Genomic DNA, 20,000 nt, shown 5'->3' on the forward strand with positions numbered 1-20,000 from the left:
AGGAGGAGAGGGAAGGACTTGTGGGTAAGAGAGGAGGAGAGGAGATGGGCACAGTGGGGATGAGCGATTGAGAGGAGAACACCGGGAGAAGGCTGGAGAAGGGAGGGAAAGAGAGATAGAGAGTTGAGGAGAGGGACAGAGATATGGCTAGGGGGAGGAGATGGGCAGAACTGATGGGAGAAGGAGAAGAGAAGAGAAGGGGGCAGAAGTGTTCAGGGCTGGACTGGGACCAAATAGCGGCCCGGGGCCATTTGGTGTAATCCAGCCCCTCATATAGTCCCCCCCTGTTGTTCTACGATATTACGATTGGATGAGTCCATTGTCAATATTACGAAATTGACCAATGGTCTGTCCCATCTAAATGACGGGTGGTTCTTGAAGGGGAAAGGAAAACAAACAAACCATAGCAGCATCGGATCCTAAGAAATGTTGGCCCACCGGGAAAATGCCCTATATGACAGATTACCAATCCAAAGTGTTGAGGAGAGGTGAGGTGAGGGGGGGAAAGAGAAGAAATGAGAGGAGGAGGAGGAGGAGAGGAGGGAGGGGAAGACGAACGGAGAAGAGAGGGGAAAGGACGAGTCCATGATTACATGCCCCAGGCGTATCTGCAAGGCAAAACATCTGATAAAACCTCATCGTCGAGATATGGCGCTGTGCGTGTGTGTGTGTGTGTGTGTGTGTGTGTGTGTGTGTGTGTGTGTGTGTGTGTGTGTTTGTGTGTGTGTGTGTGTGTGTGTGTGTGTGTGTGTGTGTGCGTGTGTGTGTGCGTGTGTGTGTGTGCATCCCAAGATATACATCGTTGTGTGTGTGTGCGTGCGTGCATGCTTGCGTGGGTGCTTGCGTGCGTGTGAGTGTGTGTGTGTGTGTGTGTGTGTGTGTGTGTATAATAGGGCAGCGAACCTCCTTTTGCCTGAAGGTAGAAGGAAGGCGTGTGTTATCTATCCAAAAGCAGGAGGACTAATTAAGCCTAACCCTTGAGGACTAAGACGAGGCCGAGGAAAAGACAGAAAGAAACACCACAAAATGGGATCAATATGAAGAAGAACCTCTAACCACTTTGCCGTGCCATAAACAGAGATGCATTTCAAAGTCAATGTTGTAAACCAATTGGTTATAAGGCTAAATAGATTTTACAATAAGATTGACTGACTTGTTCACTCTTCAAGGGACACTGTGTGAGATTTTTAGTTGTTTATTTCCAGAATTCATGCTGCCCATTTACTAATGTTACCTTTTTCATGACTACTTACCACCACAATCAAATTCTAAGTATTCATTATGACTGGAAGAATTGCACTTTTCATACATGAAAAGGGGGATCTTCTCCATCGTCCGCCATTTTGAATTTCCCAAAATAGCCATTTTTAGCTGCAAAAATGACTCTACTTGGACCATACTAAAAACATTTGTTTATTACTTAGTAAACTTTCATGTAAAGATCAAATTTGGCAATGGGCAGCCCAGTTTCAATGAGCAGCATAGTTGCAGTACCTTTTTTGACCATTTCCTGCACAGTGTCCCTTTAAACAACCAAGAGGCAGAAGTAAAGGTATCGTGAGATGTTATTTGGTAAGCCGTCAGACAGGGCCGTTACCAGACATTTTCAAACAGCGAGATCAAATTCTGCATACTGTACATTTAGAATGCATCGAACACTTCAGTCAAACGGTTAAGTTTGTATTCATTAATCACTGCCTTGAGAATGAATGGCATATACAGACTGGCATATACAGACTGAATGTGTCCTCAATGGTAGTTACGGCCATGCCGACAGATGCACAGTTAGAATGAAAATGTAGAAAAGTGGAAATGGAAAAGGCACAGACAACAGATATCTGAATTCATGGCAAAATTTTAAAAATGTGGGAGCGGGAAAGGATCTGCAAAAAGACTTAAATTTATTTGGAGCAACGTTTCGATCATAGATCTTCTTCAGGCAAAATGTTACAAAATGAGCATAGACAATGCCAAGTATAGCTTACAATTTCCACGACGAAGCTTTGGATTAATTATGTAGCCTAGTATGAGGTCCAGCAGGGAAATACGTTTTGCACGATAGTCGGTCGTAAGTCAAATGTGCTGGACGACACAGTCACAAGTTCAAATTCAAGTAACATATTACCATCAATTGTATATCTGATAAGATAGAAATAGAGTAGAATAAAAATAAATCAAATTAAAATAATTTAAAATGAAATTGTAATAACCCAGACAGCAAAATGGGTCTGGCCCAGATCTGTGACAGATGTTGGCAGGCACTTGGGCCAGGTCCGCAATCCTGGTCTGGCCCGGTTTCTTATTTTACAATGGCGCTGAGCTGGAACAGGTCCGGATTATGGATCCGGAATGGATCTGGCCCAGGTCCAATCCACATGTTTGGAATTTGTGGCCGACCTGGGCCAGATCTGGCCCAGGTCCGTAATACGCATCTGACCATGATCTGGGCCTGATCCGTAATACACAGTTGGGGCTCATCTGGCCCATATCCGGATCTTATCTGGGCCTGATCCGGATTTGTATTTAAAGGTGGACCGTGGAATATTTTTAGTTGTTCATTTCCAGAATTCATTATGCCCATTCACAAATGTTAACTTTTTAACAGATATTTACCACCACCAAAGTATTCAACATGACTGGGAAATTTGCATTTTTCATACATGAAAAGAGGGATCTTCTCCATGGTCCGCTATTTTGAATTTCCAGAAATAGACATTTTTAGCTGCAAAACTCACTACACTTTGGTATTCATGCAAAAATCTAAATTAGCAGTAGACAGCAGTTTCAATGAGCACCATAGATGCAATACCTACTCTGGCCACAATTTTACACAGTGCACCTTCAAGCAAGAGCAAACAATGTTTTTAAAAAATGAGCTGCTTACAAATTATGCATTTTAGTATTCTTTATTGTTTTGTTTCTTGTTGGGTGTGTGCCAAAGCGGTCGGCTACCAGATCCATCTCCACATTTTTGATAGCGTTCATCTCTCCCTTGTTGCCTCTTCACACTGTAAGATATTAAAAAGCACACAAAGCAGAAGGGAAACGTTAGACTTAATGCAGATGTATGTGCAGGCACAAATTACATACGATTGTGAATGAACTGACACATACAGGTGCTGGCCAAAAAAAATTGAATATCATGAAAATGTTTATTTCCAAAATTCCATCAATAATGTTACACTTTCATAGATTATAGATTCACGACCCACATTTTTAGGGCTGTCCCTAAAGATTATTTTCCTCCCGATTATTCTATCAACTATTTTTTTCGAATAGTCGCGATTATTTTTTTTGGAAGGGAAAAACTGTGATATGCCACTTAATTTTGACCTGAAAAATAACAGACAAATAAAGCAGAGTGCACATAGGGCCTATTAGGACAATGATTTCTTAAAAAAAAACAAAAAAAAAACTATAGGCCTAATACATACAGGCCTAATATAATATCTATTTGTTTCAGTTCAAATCAAGTAAGCTTATTAGCCTACATTTACTGATGTATAAAGAGGCCCAAGTTATACAGTATTAGGAAAGTGGAAACAAATATGGGCCACTATAGGTTAGGGTAAAGGCCATAGATGTGTATAGAAGTCTTCTATACACATCTAGGGTAAAGGCTACCAGAGATTATGAGTAGCCTGCAAGGAAAGAACGAGGCTACTCTGTCCATGTCATTCTGTCGACGCACCAAAACTGGTCCCTATCCCCTTTCTGTCGCTAATAGGGCCTATAGACGCAGTTAGTAATTGCAGCACGACATAATTATGACTTATTATATTATTAGAATAATATTACTATTTATTTAGACCTGCAGTCGCAACAAACAATATTGAATAGTGCGAGGTGAACTTCGTGCACCGTCCGTGGAGGAGAAGGGAAGAGACTTTTCTGAATCAGGCGTGCATTCCTCTCACTTCTCCACATCTCTCGCTGTTGGCCGGAATATGCACACTTCTGTTGTCTTCATTTACTTTTTAACTTTGTATACAAGCTCTTCTACAAACACCCCGGCCACTGTCACCCTAAAGGTGTTGAACGAATCATTGCTTTATCTCCCTGTCGTTGCTATGCACGCCGCCAGCATAGCGACAGTATAAAGCTGTGTGAAATATACCGCGCGTCTCGATCGGAAAAACTTTCACTTCCTCAATAAATATAGTCTCCTACAGAAGCACAACCAGGTCTTCTGCCTTGTCTTTAAAATATCGCCACACTTTACATGTCTTTGTCCGTTTATTGGGCTGATAAGTGGTGCCACTGTTACCTTCATCTTTGTTTGACACTGACACTCTCGGACGTGCAGCCCCTGTCATTTTCTCCACTTCTGTTTTCAGCACGTAGGCTACCTCGCGGCTCGCACAAATCACTTTTTTTCATTGGGCTGATTAGTGGTGCACTGCCACTGCACCTTCATCTTCGTCTGACACTGACACCCTAGGCTTTCAGCCTCTGCCATTTTCGTCGCTTCTGTTTAGCACGTCTACCTCGCGGCTCGCGCAAGTCACTTTTTTTGCGCAAATCACGTAAACGACGGTATGTTGAACACGCCGACTTATTTACGCAATCGACGTAATCGATTACGTCGAATAGTCGGGACAGCCCTACACATTTTAAGCTATGCCAATAATTTGTTTATTCTTGCATATTTTTGGCTTCAAGAAACCATGAATTAAGTAACTCACAAAATTAGAAGATTGTGATGAAATCACCATTCTCTTCAGTAAAAAAGAAACGGGTCATATTGTCATATCAAATCAGTTAAAATTCTCGACTTTCTAAATAACATGTCAATGTTTAATATTTGGTTAGAAATGTATTCGCCTTAATCACGGCAATGATGTATTTAACATTTCAGTCAATGGCACACATGCTTGACAGCATCAAATGCAAATTTGTTTATCATGGTCTCATCAGAGTCAAACAAACTAAGGATATGGGTTACTGGAACCATGTCCTCTGATCTAATGACATCAAGATAAACAAATTGGCTTTAGATGGTGTCAAACATGTGTGGTGGTAAAAAGCGGTGTGTACAAAGGAAAGTGCCTCATGCTGAAAGTCTAGTGTGGTAGTGGGAGTGGCATGGCTTGGGGCTGTGTGGGTGCCATCAACAGTAGGAAGCTGAATTTCACCAAAAGAAATATGCTTGTCAACATATACTGTAACTACTGAAACAGATCATGATACTCCCTATAGGATTTCATTCGAATCTCACACACATCAATTATAGCCAGGTGCAGACTCAAAATGTAAAAGTTAAATGCAAGGCAAGGATTAAACGCACAACAATGACCTCCCTTTTAATCCCTTTAAATTTCGAGACAATTCAGGCCAACACGGCCCCTTCTCAGACACTATGATGGGGATGTACTCACTTTTGCACCAGCATAATTTCACAAAAATGGGCAAATATGTCATTCAAGTTATACAATTGGCCTTAATTTTCTTATGTAAGCTCAAAAGATGTTGTATTACACTTACTCTATGAGCGTTTTGGGAATAACTTGTGTGTTCAAAATGTTACTTTTCAACAAGGGTATACTCATTATTGCTGTGCACTGTATATTTGAATAATTTCTTTAAAATGTGGGAACATGGAGCAGCAGGAATAAGCTGTGGGACCAATGGGCTGTGGGAACATGACCCCGTACACAGAACATACAGTGAGTGTGTGTGTGTGTGTGTGTGTGTAGGTGCATGTGTGTGCAATCTGCGCATGAGTGAGAGAGAGTGTGTGTGTGTGTGTGTGTGTGTGTGTGTGTGTGTGTGTGTGTGTGTGTGTGTGTGTGAGAGTAAGTGAGAGTGAGAGAGTGTGCGCACCAGCATGCATGGGCTTTAATGCATAACATAAAAACAACTTACTTAATACATTCTGATGACGTCCGAGGGCTTCTTGAATATGTAGTGAGGCCGACCCAGCAGAGTAGAAGTCCTGTCCTTTCATTTGAGTCCTTAAGCAGAAAAAGAATAAATAATTGTGAATAATAGTTAATGGGATTTCACTGAAAATGCTTAGTACAATTGGCATCCATGTTTACAATTAGTTTAGTTTATTGGTTTATTTCATCAGGGACCATGTGCAAAGTACATTAGTTACATAGTAAAAAAAAAAAGATGACCTGCACCACATTATAGCTAAAAGCTAATTTCCATCTGCATTCCCTGGGCAGGTAAGAAAACATATAACACACACACACACACACACACACACACACACACACACACACACACACACACACACACACACACACACACACACACACACTAAAATATGTCATATGCAAAAACTACCATATGCTCAGTGTCAAAACAGGTATGTGCAAAACTATTAGTGGTGACCAGACTGGGTACATGAAAGCCATTTCTTCACTCCAAGTTTGAATGAATAAAAGTTTGTAATGCCTTTTATGTGGGTGGGAAGGGCATTCCATTATTTAGTTGCTCTGCAAACACAGATTGTGCAAATTTATGATGTTACCCGGCTTGGGAGGCAACTATTTCCTCTGGTGGTAGATCTAGTTGTTCTGCTAATTTGTTCAGAGCAAGGATGGATAAAAGTTTTCAGAGGTGGTGGAGCAGAATTGTGAATAATTTTGTGCACAAGTCGCACAGCAGAATATAGAATTAGGTTGTCAAAACTGAGCAAGTAATACTTGTCCAGTATGGCACAACACAATGGTGGAATTGAGACGGACGTCAGTCCAAAAGATTTCATGGTAGTCTTGTTAGCCTGAGACCAGCTTGACATACAGTAGTGTAAATGAGACATTATCATGCCACTTACATAGGGCTCAGCAGGATCAACAGTTAAAGAAGTTAAATTGTCAGCTCATACACTCACATGACAGTCCAAAAAGGTGTTCAGTGGCGGCTTCTTCTCTCACTTGCAGCTTCATACACATCGAGCGATGTTGATGCCAGGTCGATCAAGGAATGACTGTGCCTACTGTTTATAATTCTACCCAAAGCAAAAAGAAAAAGAAACACAAAAAGTTTGAAAGTTTGTCATAGAAATACATAGAACATACAATAAACCTATTCAAGTAGACAGTAGGTATTCTATGCACATTCAGGCCACCAAACAACAGCATCAGGCAAGCTCTTATTGAGTGCTGTACAACAAGTGTGTGTGTGTGTGTGAGTGAGAGAGGAGGCGGGGCGGGGTTTGGGGGGGTGCGCGCGTGCCAGCATGCATGGGCTTTAATGCATAACATAAAAACAACTTACTTCATACATTCTGGTGGTGTCCGAGGGCTTCTTGAATAAATAGTGAGGCCAACGCCGCAGAGCAGAATTCCTGCCCTTTCATTTGTGTCCTGTAGCAGAAAAATAATAAATAATTATGAATAATAGTTATTGGGATTTCACTGTGAAAATATATAGGCCTAGTACAATTGGCATCCATGTTTACAACTCTCGGCTCATACCTTCAAATGACAGTCCAAAAAGCTTTTCAGTGGCGGCTTCTTCTCTCACTTGATGCAGAGGCAGCTTGCTTCATACACATCGAGTAGGCCTAATGTTGGTGTCAGGTCGATCAAGGAATGGCTGAACCTACCGTACAATTCTACCCAACCCAAAGCAAAGAGGAAAAGAAAGACAAAAAAAGTTTGAACGTTTTGCATACAACATGCATGCATGAGCTTTAATTCACAGTATTTTGATGAAGCCTAATCCATGTTATAGCCTATATCACAATGCAGTTATTAAACTAACAATACGACCATTTAGGACGTGTGTAAATAGGCTACAACAATCAAGGAGTTACAAACTGCGTGATGTCAAATGAATTCAGCTCATGAGCTAATAGCACAACACAGAATGTTTGCTGTCGGCGGCACAACATGGTGATGATTATTAAGCCATCAGAAATTGATTGAAAATAATCGAACACATCATGTACATCACACTCGCACCTATACCTAGCTTTTTTGGCGAATGTTATACAAATCACAGCGGTCCTAGTTACAGAACTAGTAGTGCTAGTCGACTAGAAACTACCTTTGTTTCTGTCCCGTGTTGATAGGGTAGGCTATGTTTGGGATGTTAGCTTCATAAAAGATTATCACCATTACTGCTAATGCCGCTAAAATTGACTCATATAGCCCGATCAAGACACATTTTGAGTGGGTTCATCAAAAGCTTGATGATGCCACAGCCCGCCAGCCACAAAGACAGCAGCAAGTTAGCGCGATGCTGCGGTGTTATGATTCAGTGCTCGGCCAAGCCATTTCACGACACAACAGAGGAGATAATTAACTCACTAGACTAAAACGCTGAAAGAGAAAGTGGCTACGGCGAGTGAGTGTATTTTACTCCTACCATAGTATTAAGTTAAATAATTACTTACCATTGAATGATCAAGTCACGACAGTGCAGTGTTGGACGAGACGCGAAGAACGGTCTTTCTGTGAGGGTTCCGGGAAAGTGACAGTTGGGGAAAAATTTCAGTTTTGGCGCGTCCGGATTGCGATATGTGGCCTGCACCCTCCACGCGCCTTCAAATCGGACTGAATTATTTTATTATGGCGCGTCCGGATTGCTTATCTGGCCCGCATCCGCCAGGAGCCTTCAAAACTGACTGTCAAACTACTGGTCCGGATCGGAGCTGCCGCTGATTGGCAAAATGACTGTGACTGCTATGCGGATCTGCTGACTTGAAAACGGACCCGGCCCAAATCTAATTGCTGTCTGGGAAAGACTCTGACATTGATGCCTAGTCCCGCCCCCTTCACGTGCAGTTCAGTTAAGTTCTACTTGGAGCAGGGAGCACATACTCAGCTCTGCTGCTCCAGTTGAGTTATTACTTCAAGATGATTGCATGTGAGAAGTTTGTGTGCGTGCCTTTCCACCAAGTAAGTGTTGTTGTGTCAGAATAGTGAGTTAGTAGTTCGTTTCAGAGTGTGTATGTTGATGTAGAGTTGATGTGACAGTATTGTTAGATTGGGGTGCTAATCGCGATTAGCGTGCTAATCGCGATTAGCATGCTAAGCGGAGAACTAGCATTGTAGTCATTTGTATAGGAAATTTGCAAGTCATGCTAATTGAGCTATGTTAGATATTCGAAGTAATGATCAGTAGTGATGCTAATAGGAGTATTGTTTCAGTCAGTGCAGTCAGTGTATATTTTGTTAGTTAATTCAGTGTGTTTGATTAGCCTTATTCTGTATTTGCAGACCACACACAACTGAGGCTCATGCCCATGTAATTCATCTGTCAAGTTTAATAAACAAACTAAAGGGAGACAACTGCTTCTAACTGCTTCATGGTGTTCTAACCGACGCCCCCCACACAACACAGCATCCCAACAATTCAGAACCAGCACAATACAGTCCTTTTAATGATCCTCATCAACATTTTGGTCCATTCGAGCCGGATACTGTGTTGATTTGGGATCAAAATGCAAGAAAGCAGTGAAGTAGTTCGTCCTAGGCGGCAGACCCGTCTCCCTGTCTACCTTGAAGATTATGAGCTCGATGCAGCCAGCTATAGGCAACATCTCAGTGGAGCGACAGCAATGCAGATGCACTCACAGGGGAGGGAGTGGACACCCAACATGGAGGGAGCAGTCAAGATGACACCCCCCGCACGCCCTAACACCTCATATCCCAGGCGCCAAGTCCGGTGGGATTCAGTCCTCGACGAACAAGAGGACGGACATCCCCACTTGCATGCCATAGGACACGAGAGGCGGCGTGAACAGCATAGGATGCCCCGTCCATCCAGCCCTGAGTATGATGAGAGCAGTGACTCTGTCAATGCATGCAAAGCTGAACTACAGGAGATTCGCATTGAGAACATGAAACTTCATCTATCCCATAAGCATATACTAGACAGTATGGCTGAGCTTAAAGATGTCTTTAGAGATGTGAAGTCGCTTACAGAGAGAGTGACAACCCTCAGTAATGCTCAAGCTGAGCATCAACAGGATGAGTGGTCAGACCTACCCCCTCCTCCACCTCCAGCACCACGTGCCACAGACAGAGAAGAGGAGGATCACAGTGACTGGCTGCCTCCTCCATCATGGCCGCCATCACAGCCAGAGGGCTACGATCAAGGTCAAATGGTCTCAGCGATAGACAGAATGATGAGTGAGCTACAGCTACTGAAGCAGAGTGCTGCCTCAAGAGCAGCCCCAGCGGCTAGCTTGCCTTCCACCCCGCGAGCAGGCTACCTCTCTGGGCCTAGGCGGCCTAGAAGGCCCGTAGCTGCTCCGCCATCGCCAGCCATGGGAATGCCTACCCATTCCCCAGTCTTCAGTCCCTCAAACTTTAGAGCCCGATATGCACCTGGCCAACAGTCCAGTCACTTGCCTAGCCCCCGTACAGGCCAGTCTCCACACCCGGGTGCTCAGCACACCACCTGTGTTTGGGGAGAAAGTGTATAGGGGACCCAAGCCGAAGATTCCCATCTTCAAGAGTAGAGATCCAGTGGAGTATGCAAGGCTTAAGATAAGCCTGGAGAATCTGCTACCTGAGGACGGCACAGAGCTCTTTAAATATCAAGTCCTCATCGACCACTTGAAACTTGAAGAGGCTTGTCTCATAGCGGATTCTTACCTAAATTCGCCTACTCCATACTCAGACACCATGGCAGCATTGGATGAGAAGTTTGGCCAACCCCGCCATGTGGTTCTCAAGATAATAGCCACTGTCATGGAGGCACCGGAGGTAAGGCGTGGAGACATTTCAGCTTTCGAGAAGTTTGCTCTACAAGTCCAGTCCCTCGTTGGCATGCTCCAGACCCTGGGACCTGAAGGAGAAGTAGAGCTCATGTGCGGCACACACGTTGCTCGTCTACTCACGAAGCTCCCAACAGAAATGAGAGCTGACTTTCGCCGTGCCATGCTACGGAAACCAGAGGCCACATACTCTTTGATCGATCTAGCAGAGTGGCTAAGATACGAGTCGTGGTGCCAAGACACTGAGGTCCAGCCGGAGATCAGATACCAAGGGCAGTCTAGCTCCAAGGTTGAGAAGAAGAAGATTCGATCAAGTATGTCAGTGTTACATGGAGCTGAGGGATCCCCCAGTACTGATCCCCTTAGGCCGCCTGCGTCGGCACAGAAGAAGGGAAAAGCTAAGCCGTATTGCCCATACTGTGAGAGCCCTGAGCATTTCCTGAATAGGTGCCAAGCCATTCAAAAGCTCACAAAGGAACAAGTGACTGCGTGGATCAAAGCAAATAGGCGATGCTGGCGCTGTGCAAGGAACCACCAGGCTGCTCAGTGTGACTTGAAGAAACTCTGTGAGGTGTTTCAAGGCAAGCACTTAAAGGTCCTCCACGAGGTCAACAAGAGAGACATTGACAAGCCTCCCAAGGATGGGAGCAGCGCAGACAGCTCAACCACAGATGTTCTCTACCTTGACCGCCCATCAGAGTCCTCGAGAGTCCTGTTGAAGGTTATCAAAGTGGTCCTTTGCTATCGTGACCGGAATCTGGTGACATATGCCGTGTTAGACGACGGATCGGAGCGCACAATGCTCCTGCCAGAGGCCGCCAGTCAGCTAGGGATAGAGGGCACTAGCGAAGAACTCAGTCTTCGCACCATAAGACAGGACGTCCAGGTACTCAGGGGAACCTGTGTTTCCTTCCACCTATCTCCAGCTGGTCAGCGTAAGAGGAGCTTCAAGATCACACACGCCTTCACATCGCCACACCTGAATCTCGCTGAGCGCTCCTACCCAGTCACATCCCTCCAGAAGAAGTACAAGCACCTGGTAGGTCTCCCTCTTGAGCAGTTTGGCCGGGTTAAGCCCCTCATACTCATAGGTGCTGACCACCCTCACCTACTCACACCCATTCAGCCAGTGAGATTGGGCCCTCCTGCGGCCATCCACACCCGGCTTGGATGGACCCTGCAGGGCCCCACGAGGATAGTCCAGCAAACCCTACCAGAGCAGCAGTGCCTCTTCACCACAGTGTCCCCACAGACCACGGAGCTGATGGCTAACGTCCAGAAGCTATGGCAGATGGACGTGCTGCCATTTCGTAGCGACAAAGTCGTCACTCGGTCTAAGGAAGACCAAGAAGCCGTGGCTCTGCTGGAAGCAAGGACAACGAGAGTGGAAATCGAGGGCGTCCTACGCTATGCCACCCCCCTGCTTCGGAAGCGCCAAATGCCCCTCTTCCAGGCCACCAAGGAGGCGGTTATGCCCAGTCTGAGGAGCACAGAGAAGAGGCTGGCCAGAGATCCACAGCAGGCGGAGGCATACTGCGAGGAGATCAGTAAGCTGGTCAAAGCAGGATCAGTGAAGAAGCTAGGTCCTGATCTCCCAACAGAGAGTGAATCCTGGTTCATTCCCCATCATCTGGTGCGACACAACGAGAAGAATCGAATAGTATTCAACTGCTCGTACCAGTTCCGTGGGCTAAACCTGAATGAAGCACTGCTGCCTGGACCCACACTGGGTGCCTCGCTTCTTGGCGTCTTGCTGCGCTTCCGACAGAGCGCAGTAGCAATCAGCGGGGATATACGCAGCATGTTTCATCAAGTTAGGCTCTTGCCGGAGGACAGACCACTTCTCAAGTTCGTATGGAGAGACATGAGGCGAGAAGACCCCCCAGACGTGTACGAGTGGCAAGTCTTGCCATTCGGGACGACCTGCTCTCCATGCTGTGCGACATTCGCACTCCAGCGACACGTCAGGGAACACAGCTCTCTCGATGAAGATGTGCGGCAGTCTGTAGAGCAGTGCTTCTACGTCGATAATTGCCTACAAAGTGTCCCCACTGCCGAAGAGGCCAAGGAGCTTGTGGACAAGCTCTGTGGACTTCTTGCCACCGGGGGGTTTGAACTCCGCCAGTGGGCGAGCAACGTCCCACATGCCATCAGCCACCTCCCCAAGGAGGCCCAGTCCAACAGCCTTGAGCATTGGCTTTCGCACGGTGACACCAGCCATCCAGAATCTGCCCTCGGCCTCACGTGGCACTGGGAATCTGACTGTCTCGGTTACAAGCACCGGCCCCTAGAGTATGGCACACTGACGATGCGCAACGTGTACAAGGTCCTTGCTCGACAGTATGACCCGCTGGGTTATATTCTGCCCTACACAACGCGTGCCAAAGTGCTTGTCCAACGTCTCTGGGACAAACAGCGCCACTGGGATGATCCACTCCTCCCTGAGGATATACAGCAAGAATGGAAAGACTGGGAAGCGGAGCTTCAGCTCCTTCCACAGATATCATTGCCCCGTCCCTACGTCCCAGCTCAAGCCAACGTTCAATCAAGACAGATCCACATCTTCAGTGACGCGTCCGAGAGGGCTTATGGATCAGTCGCATACCTACGGTCGGAGGACACCGGAGGAAGAGTCCACCTGTCCTTCCTTGTGGCCAGATCCAGAGTCGCTCCCCGCAGGCAGACATCGATGCCAAGACTGGAGCTCTGCGGAGCCCTCACTGGAGCACAGCTATCCAGCTTGCTAGCGAAAGAGCTCACACTGCACATCGACAGCGTCGTTCTGTGGACAGACTCGACGACAGTGTTGACGTGGCTCCAATCGGAGTCATGTCGTTTCAAGGTGTTTGTGGGCACTCGCGTGTCGGAAATACAAGAGCTAACTGACTCCAGCTGCTGGCGCTACGTAGAATCTGCCCTGAATCCCGCGGATGACATTACCAGAGGCAAGACTCTAGGAGAGTTAGCCCAGCCAAACCGTTGGTCTCAAGGGCCACCTTTCCTCTTGAAGAGCCCAGAGGAGTGGCCAGTGAAACCTGACACAGTGCCTGAGCCAGACTCAGCGGAATACCGTAAGTCTACTTTCTGCGGCCTGACGTCCACAGTCGAGCCATCCAGCGTCACCACTGCCAAGCAGTACTCCTGCTGGACGGACCTGGTTGACGCCACTGTCCAGGGGCTTGATGGGGCGGCTGCCCCGTCTTCAGTCCCAACTGCGTCCGACTACCAGCAGGCGGAGATGCTGATCTTCCAGCAAGTGCAACAGGACTGTTTCCCAGAGGAGCTACGCCTTCTTCGGGCTGGCAAACCTGTCCAGAGGAGCAGTCGGCTCCTCACCCTGTCGCCTGAGCTGGATCCCGAGGTCGGGATTATCAGAGTGGGAGGAAGACTGCGACGAGCGGAGGCACTGGATCCCAGCACCATCCATCCAATCGTCTTAGATCCATCCCATCCAGCTACTAAGCTCCTGATTCAGGATTATGACGCTCACTTGTGTCATCCAGGCCCTGAACGTGTATTCGCGGAGATGAGGCGGACCTTCTGGGTTCTGCGCGGGAGAGAGGCCATCCGACGCATACAGCACCAGTGCCAAGAGTGCCGTCGATGGAAAGCTCGTCCAGTAGTGCCGAAGATGTCTGACCTACCTGCAGCTCGACTAAGGCTCTTCCAGCCACCGTTCTATTCAACTGGGGTCGACTGCTTCGGGCCATTCCAGATCAAGATTGGCCGTCGCACAGAGAAGAGGTGGGGCATTATCTTTAAATGCCTCACTACCCGTGCTGTGCACTTTGACCTCTTACACAGTATCGACGTGGACTCTTATCTGATGGCTCTCAGGAGGTTCATCGCTCGCAGGGGGACCCCTGCAGAGGTCTACTCAGATCAAGGGACCAATTTCAAGGCTGGAGAGAAGGAGTTACGCAAATCCTTTGCCAGCATGAGCCCAGAACTGCAGATGCTCCTGGCAAAGCAGAAGATTGCCTTCCACTTCACACATTTCGGTGGGGTTTGGGAGCGGGAGATTAGATCGGCAAAGTCTGCTCTGTACACTGTGATAGGAGCACAGTCAGTATCCGAGGAAGCGCTTCGTACAGTTCTGCTAGAAGTTGAGGCCATCCTGAACTCTAAGCCTTTGGGCTACACCTCGTCCAGTATTGCTGACGAAGACCCTGTGACGCCTAATGTTCTTCTGATGGGGCGGCCCGATGGTGCGTTGCCACAGGTGGTGTACCCCATGGACAAAGGCTTGACGAGGAAGAGATGGAGGCATTGCCAAGTCATGGCCGACCAATTCTGGGCAAGATTCATACGCAACTATCTGCCCACTCTACAGTGTCGTCAGAAGTGGCATGATGATACTACAGAGGGCCTTGCTGAGGGCGCAGTGGTCCTGCTGGTAGACCCACAGCTACCAAGAGCAAGCTGGCCTATCGGGAAGATCATCACAGCGCATCGGAGTGCAGATGGACGCGTGCGATCGGCGGACGTCCAGGTGAAGGACCGAGTCTACACCCGTCCAGCGGCCCGGCTCATCTGCCTTCCTGCCCTTCCGGACACCGACGGCGCTGGAGATCATCCTTCGTCTACCTGAGACTCATCCGAGTCTTTCTCGTGAGCGAATTGCCTCAGCAATTCGGGGGCGGCTGTAATAAAGACTCTGACATTGATGCCTAGTCCCGCCCCCTTCACGTGCAGTTCAGTTAAGTTCTACTTGGAGCAGGGAGCACATACTCAGCTCTGCTGCTCCAGTTGAGTTATTACTTCAAGATGATTGCATGTGAGAAGTTTGTGTGCGTGCCTTTCCACCAAGTAAGTGTTGTTGTGTCAGAATAGTGAGTTAGTAGTTCGTTTCAGAGTGTGTATGTTGATGTAGAGTTGATGTGACAGTATTGTTAGATTGGGGTGCTAATCGCGATTAGCGTGCTAATCGCGATTAGCATGCTAAGCGGAGAACTAGCATTGTAGTCATTTGTATAGGAAATTTGCAAGTCATGCTAATTTAGCTATGTTAGATATTCGAAGTAATGATCAGTAGTGATGCTAAGAGGAGTATTGTTTCAGTCAGTGCAGTCAGTGTATATTTTTGTTAGTTAATTCAGTGTGTTTGATTAGTCTTATTCTGTATTTGCAGACCACACACAACTGAGGCTCATGCCCATGTAATTCATCTGTCAAGTTTAATAAAGAAACTAAAGGGAGACAACTGCTTCTAACTGCTTCATGGTGTTCTAACCGACGCCCCCCACACAACACAGCATCCCAACAATTCAGAACCAGCACAATACAGTCCTTTAGTGATCCTCAACAACAGAAATAGTAGAAAACAAAAATAAAAGAGAATGACCGAGGCTATTATGAATGATACATAACATTGTTAACCAATATTCAATTTAATTCAATTCAATTCAATTCAATTTGGTGTCTCCCTGAACCCGTTTAGGTGGATCAATAAAAAGGTCATTTGTCTTCCTCATCCAGACTCACGGGCTGACATGACAGGCTCTCGCCCCCTGTCTGCTCTAATGGCTCAGCTGCTCTCCTAGTTCAAGTTCAAGTTCATGTTCAAGGTTTGCCACATAAAAAAATCGCTAAATGATTAGCAAAATAAAAAAAATATTCACGTAAACTTAGAGATAGCATGTCAGATATGCTCTGTCTTATGGTAATCTAAATCCAGGTCTACTACATTTGTACATAGCCTTGTACGTAGTCTGATGCTAACTCGGATTCATATACTAATTCACTAAATACACCTTCAATTTACAGACAGTTAAGCTGAAAAAAGAGGGTATTCTCAACATACTGTATATTGCATAATGCATGCAGGACAGGACTACAAAAAAATTGTGAAAATCCATTCTAATTCATGTCCGTACTTACATGCATACCCAATGTCTCTTCATGTCCTTTACATGCATGCACGCACGCACGCGCACACACACACACACACGCACGCACGCACGCACGCACGCACGCACGCATACACACACACACACACACACACACACACACACACACACACACACACACACACACACACACACACACTACACAACCCCCACTCCTCCATCTTCAGCCCTACTCTCTCCTCCCCTTCCCCCTCTCCACCTCATCCATCTACCCCTCTGCCCCCTCCTGTCATGAGGGGCTCGTGTGGTGACAGTGGGCAGATGTTAGCCTTTATTGCCACCCCCCCCTCCTCCTCCTCCTCCTCCTCCTCCTTCTCTCTCTCCCTCGCTCCTTCTCTCTCTCCCTCGCTCCTTCCCTGCTCTCCTGCCCGCTGGGCATGGCACCGCTGGGTAAGGTTGACATGGGAAAGTGGGATGGGGGGTGGGGGTTGGGGGGGCAGGGGGCGGGAGTGGTGAAGAGATGAAGACAAGAGAGAAGACCAACAGGGGTGGGTGGAGAGAGAGAGAGAGAGAGAGAGAGAGAGAGAGAGAGAGAGAGAGAGAGAGAAAGAAAGAAAGAAAGAAAGAAAGAAAGAAAGAAAGAAAGAAAGAAAGATGGGTAGCATTACTCTCAGATCAGATGTTTGCCTTTACACTACCACCCCCTCCTTTCTCCTACCCTCTCTCACTCCTCCCACTCTGTCGCCTGCCCAGTGCCCGATGGGCATTGCACGGCTGGGTACAACGGTCACAACACGCCGACACCAGTGACGGGCAAGCAAGGAGAGCGGGAGGGGGAGGGAGTGATGACAAGGGGGAGAGAGGGAGAGGGGGAGTGGGGGAGAAGGGTGGGATGGCAGTAGAGAAGATAGATGGAGAGAGAGAGAGAACGAGAGAGAGAGAGAGAGAGAGAGAGAGAGAGAGAGAGAGAGAGAGAGATAGAGATGGAGAAAAATCTAAGGAATCAGTAAATTGCAATAAGAGGTAGATACAGAAGAGGAAGAGAGAGGGGGTGCAGAGATGGAGTGAGATGTGGTGCAATCTCTACATTGTAATGTAGAGTAGCTTTGACAATATGAAATGTTCCTTAAAGTTCTCAGAGGAATCTATATGTGTGGCATGGGTGAAATATCTGTGATATGTCCTTGAAGGCTCCTCAGAGAACACAAGAACCTTTGAGGAACCTTCTGATTGCATCTACGAAAGAGCCTCTGAAGGTTCTCAAAGGAACATTGGGGTTCTTCCCATGTGTTTTTGTGTTTTGGGGAGCATTGAGGGGCGTGTGGAGGTGGTGGAGGGGTAGCGGGGCAATGAGAGGACAGGGGATTATTTGGGGGGAGGGGTGGGGGTGGGTCTAGTGTGGGGGTGTGGGATCCTCTTTGCGAAGCAGGCAGGCAGGCTTGCAGGCAGGCACGCAGGCAGGCAGGCAGGCACGCAGGCAGGCAGGCAGGCAGGCAGGCTTGCAGGCAGGCAGGCAGGCAGGCACGCAGGCAGGGAGGTACGCAGGCAGGCTTGCAGGCAGGCAGGCAGGCAGGCACGCAGGCAGGCAGGCAGGCAGGCAGGCAGGCAGGCATGCAGGCAGGCAGGCAGGCACACAGGCACGCAGGCAGGCACGCAGGCAGGCACGCAGACAGGCTTGCAGGCACGCAGGCAGGCACGCAGGCAGGCAGGCAGGCTGGCAGGCAGGCCGGCAGGCAGGCAGGGAGGCACGCAGGCAGGCTTGCAGGCAGGCAGGCTTGCAGGCAGGCAGGCAGGCAGGCAGGCAGGCAGGTAGGCAAGGAGGCAGGCAGGCAGGCAGGGAGGCATGCAGGCTGGCAGGCAGGCAGGCATGCACAAAGGCAGGCAGGGAGGCAGGCAGGCAGGCTCGCAGGCAGGCAGGCAGGCAGGGAGGCAGGCAGGAAGGCAGGCAGGCAGGCAGGCAGGCAGGGAGGCAGGCAGGCAGGCTAGCAGGCAGGCAGGCAGGGGTGTCTGTCTGTCGGGCCCCCAGTCTAGACAGCATTTGTGTGGCCCCCTGTGTCCCATTCAACACTCGCCTCCCCGGGGGTGATCCGCTCATTCATTCAAATGAGGAGAGGGAGATGGGGAGAGAGAGAGAGAGAGAGAGAGAGAGAGAGAGAGAGAGAGAGAGAGAGAGAGAATGGGGTGACAAGACCCCCAGACACCCAGACCCTGCCAACGGCCATGTCTTGTGTTGTGTGTGTGTGTGTGTGTATGTGCGTGTGCGTGTGCGTGTGCGCGTGTGTGTGTGTGTGTGTGTAGGAAAGCATCTCCATTTGTCTTCATGTGAGCATCTGTGTGTGTGTGTGTGTGTATTCATTTTCATTTATTTATACACACAAGACAGTATGTGTTGTCAGTCTGTTTGTGGTTTTCCTTCTCGATTTGTGTGTGTGTGTGTGTGTGTGTGTGTGTGTGTGTGTGTGTGTGTGTGTGTGTGTGAGAGAGAGAGAGCGAGTGTGTGTGTGTGTGTGTGTGTGTGTGTGTGTGTGTGTGTGTGTGTGTGTGAGAGAGAGAGAGAGTGTGTGTCTGTATGTAGTCTGTGTGTTGTTTGTGTATTAGCATGTGTGAGCATATCTATTTGTCTGCGTTTGACCATCTGTGTTTTCATTTAAAAAATGCATGGACGCCTGTGACCGTCTTCGTGTTCATCTTCATGTTCAGCTGCGTGCATTTGACAGAATGAATATGAGTAAACATGTTCAGTTAAACAGGCAGTGTGTGTGTGTGTGTGTGTGTGTGTGTGTGTGTGTGTGTGTGTGTGTGTGTGTGTGTGTGTGTGTGTGTGTGTGTGTGTGTGTGTGTCCTGTAGCTCCCCAAATGTAGGATTCTCTCTGGAGATAGATTAGTGGCGCTATTGTTCTTCCAGGGTCAACATAGAGTGCTCTCTCTCTCTCTCTCTCTCTCTCTCTCTCTCTCTCTCTCTCTCTCTCTCTCTCTCTCTCTCTCTCTCTCTCTCTCTCTCTCTCTCTATATATATATATAGATATATATCATAATAACAATAATAATAATAATAATAATAATAATAATAATAATAATAATAATAACAACAATACAAATAACAACAACAACAAAATAAAAACAACAATAATAATCTCACTCTCATTCTCTCCTCTCTCTATCTCTGTCTCTCTCTTTGACTCTAACTCTGCTCTCCCTGTCATGACAATCTTTTGCATTGTGTCCTTGTTTCTCTCGGTTTCTTTTCTTTTGACCCTGCCATATCTCTCGCTCTTGCACTCTCACTCACAATCACACACCCTCCACATGCTCTGCATCTACCTCTGTCTCTTACCCCATCTCCTTGACTCCTCCAATTTCCCTCTTCCCTATGCCCACCACTCTCTCTCTCTCGCTCTCTCTCTCCCTCTCTCCTGTCCTCACCCTCTTGCCCAATCCATCTCGTTCTCTCCTCTTCTCTTTTAAGC

At 47.5% G+C, this 20,000-nt stretch overlaps 1 long non-coding RNA gene across 3 annotated transcripts; it reads right to left on the reverse strand.

The window, feature by feature from the left end:
* Positions 1-2,925: 2,925 nt before the first annotated feature.
* Positions 2,926-8,398, reverse strand: LOC134463208 (uncharacterized). 3 transcript variants are annotated; one of them, XR_010037721.1, is made up of 6 exons: positions 8,354-8,398; positions 7,431-7,557; positions 7,231-7,319; positions 6,845-6,961; positions 5,866-5,954; positions 2,926-3,008 (listed from the first exon to the last, which is right to left on the reverse strand). It is a non-coding gene; the product is annotated as an uncharacterized LOC134463208 (long non-coding RNA). The 3 variants fall into 3 exon arrangements; XR_010037702.1 differs by having other exon boundaries at positions 7,431-7,570; positions 8,354-8,397; XR_010037691.1 differs by lacking the exon at positions 8,354-8,398 and having other exon boundaries at positions 7,431-7,702.
* Between the last annotated feature and the right edge of the window lie 11,602 nt (positions 8,399-20,000).

This window comes from Engraulis encrasicolus, chromosome 1 (assembly GCF_034702125.1).
Source record: "Engraulis encrasicolus isolate BLACKSEA-1 chromosome 1, IST_EnEncr_1.0, whole genome shotgun sequence".
In the NCBI taxonomy this organism is placed as follows: Eukaryota; Metazoa; Chordata; class Actinopteri; order Clupeiformes; family Engraulidae; genus Engraulis; species Engraulis encrasicolus.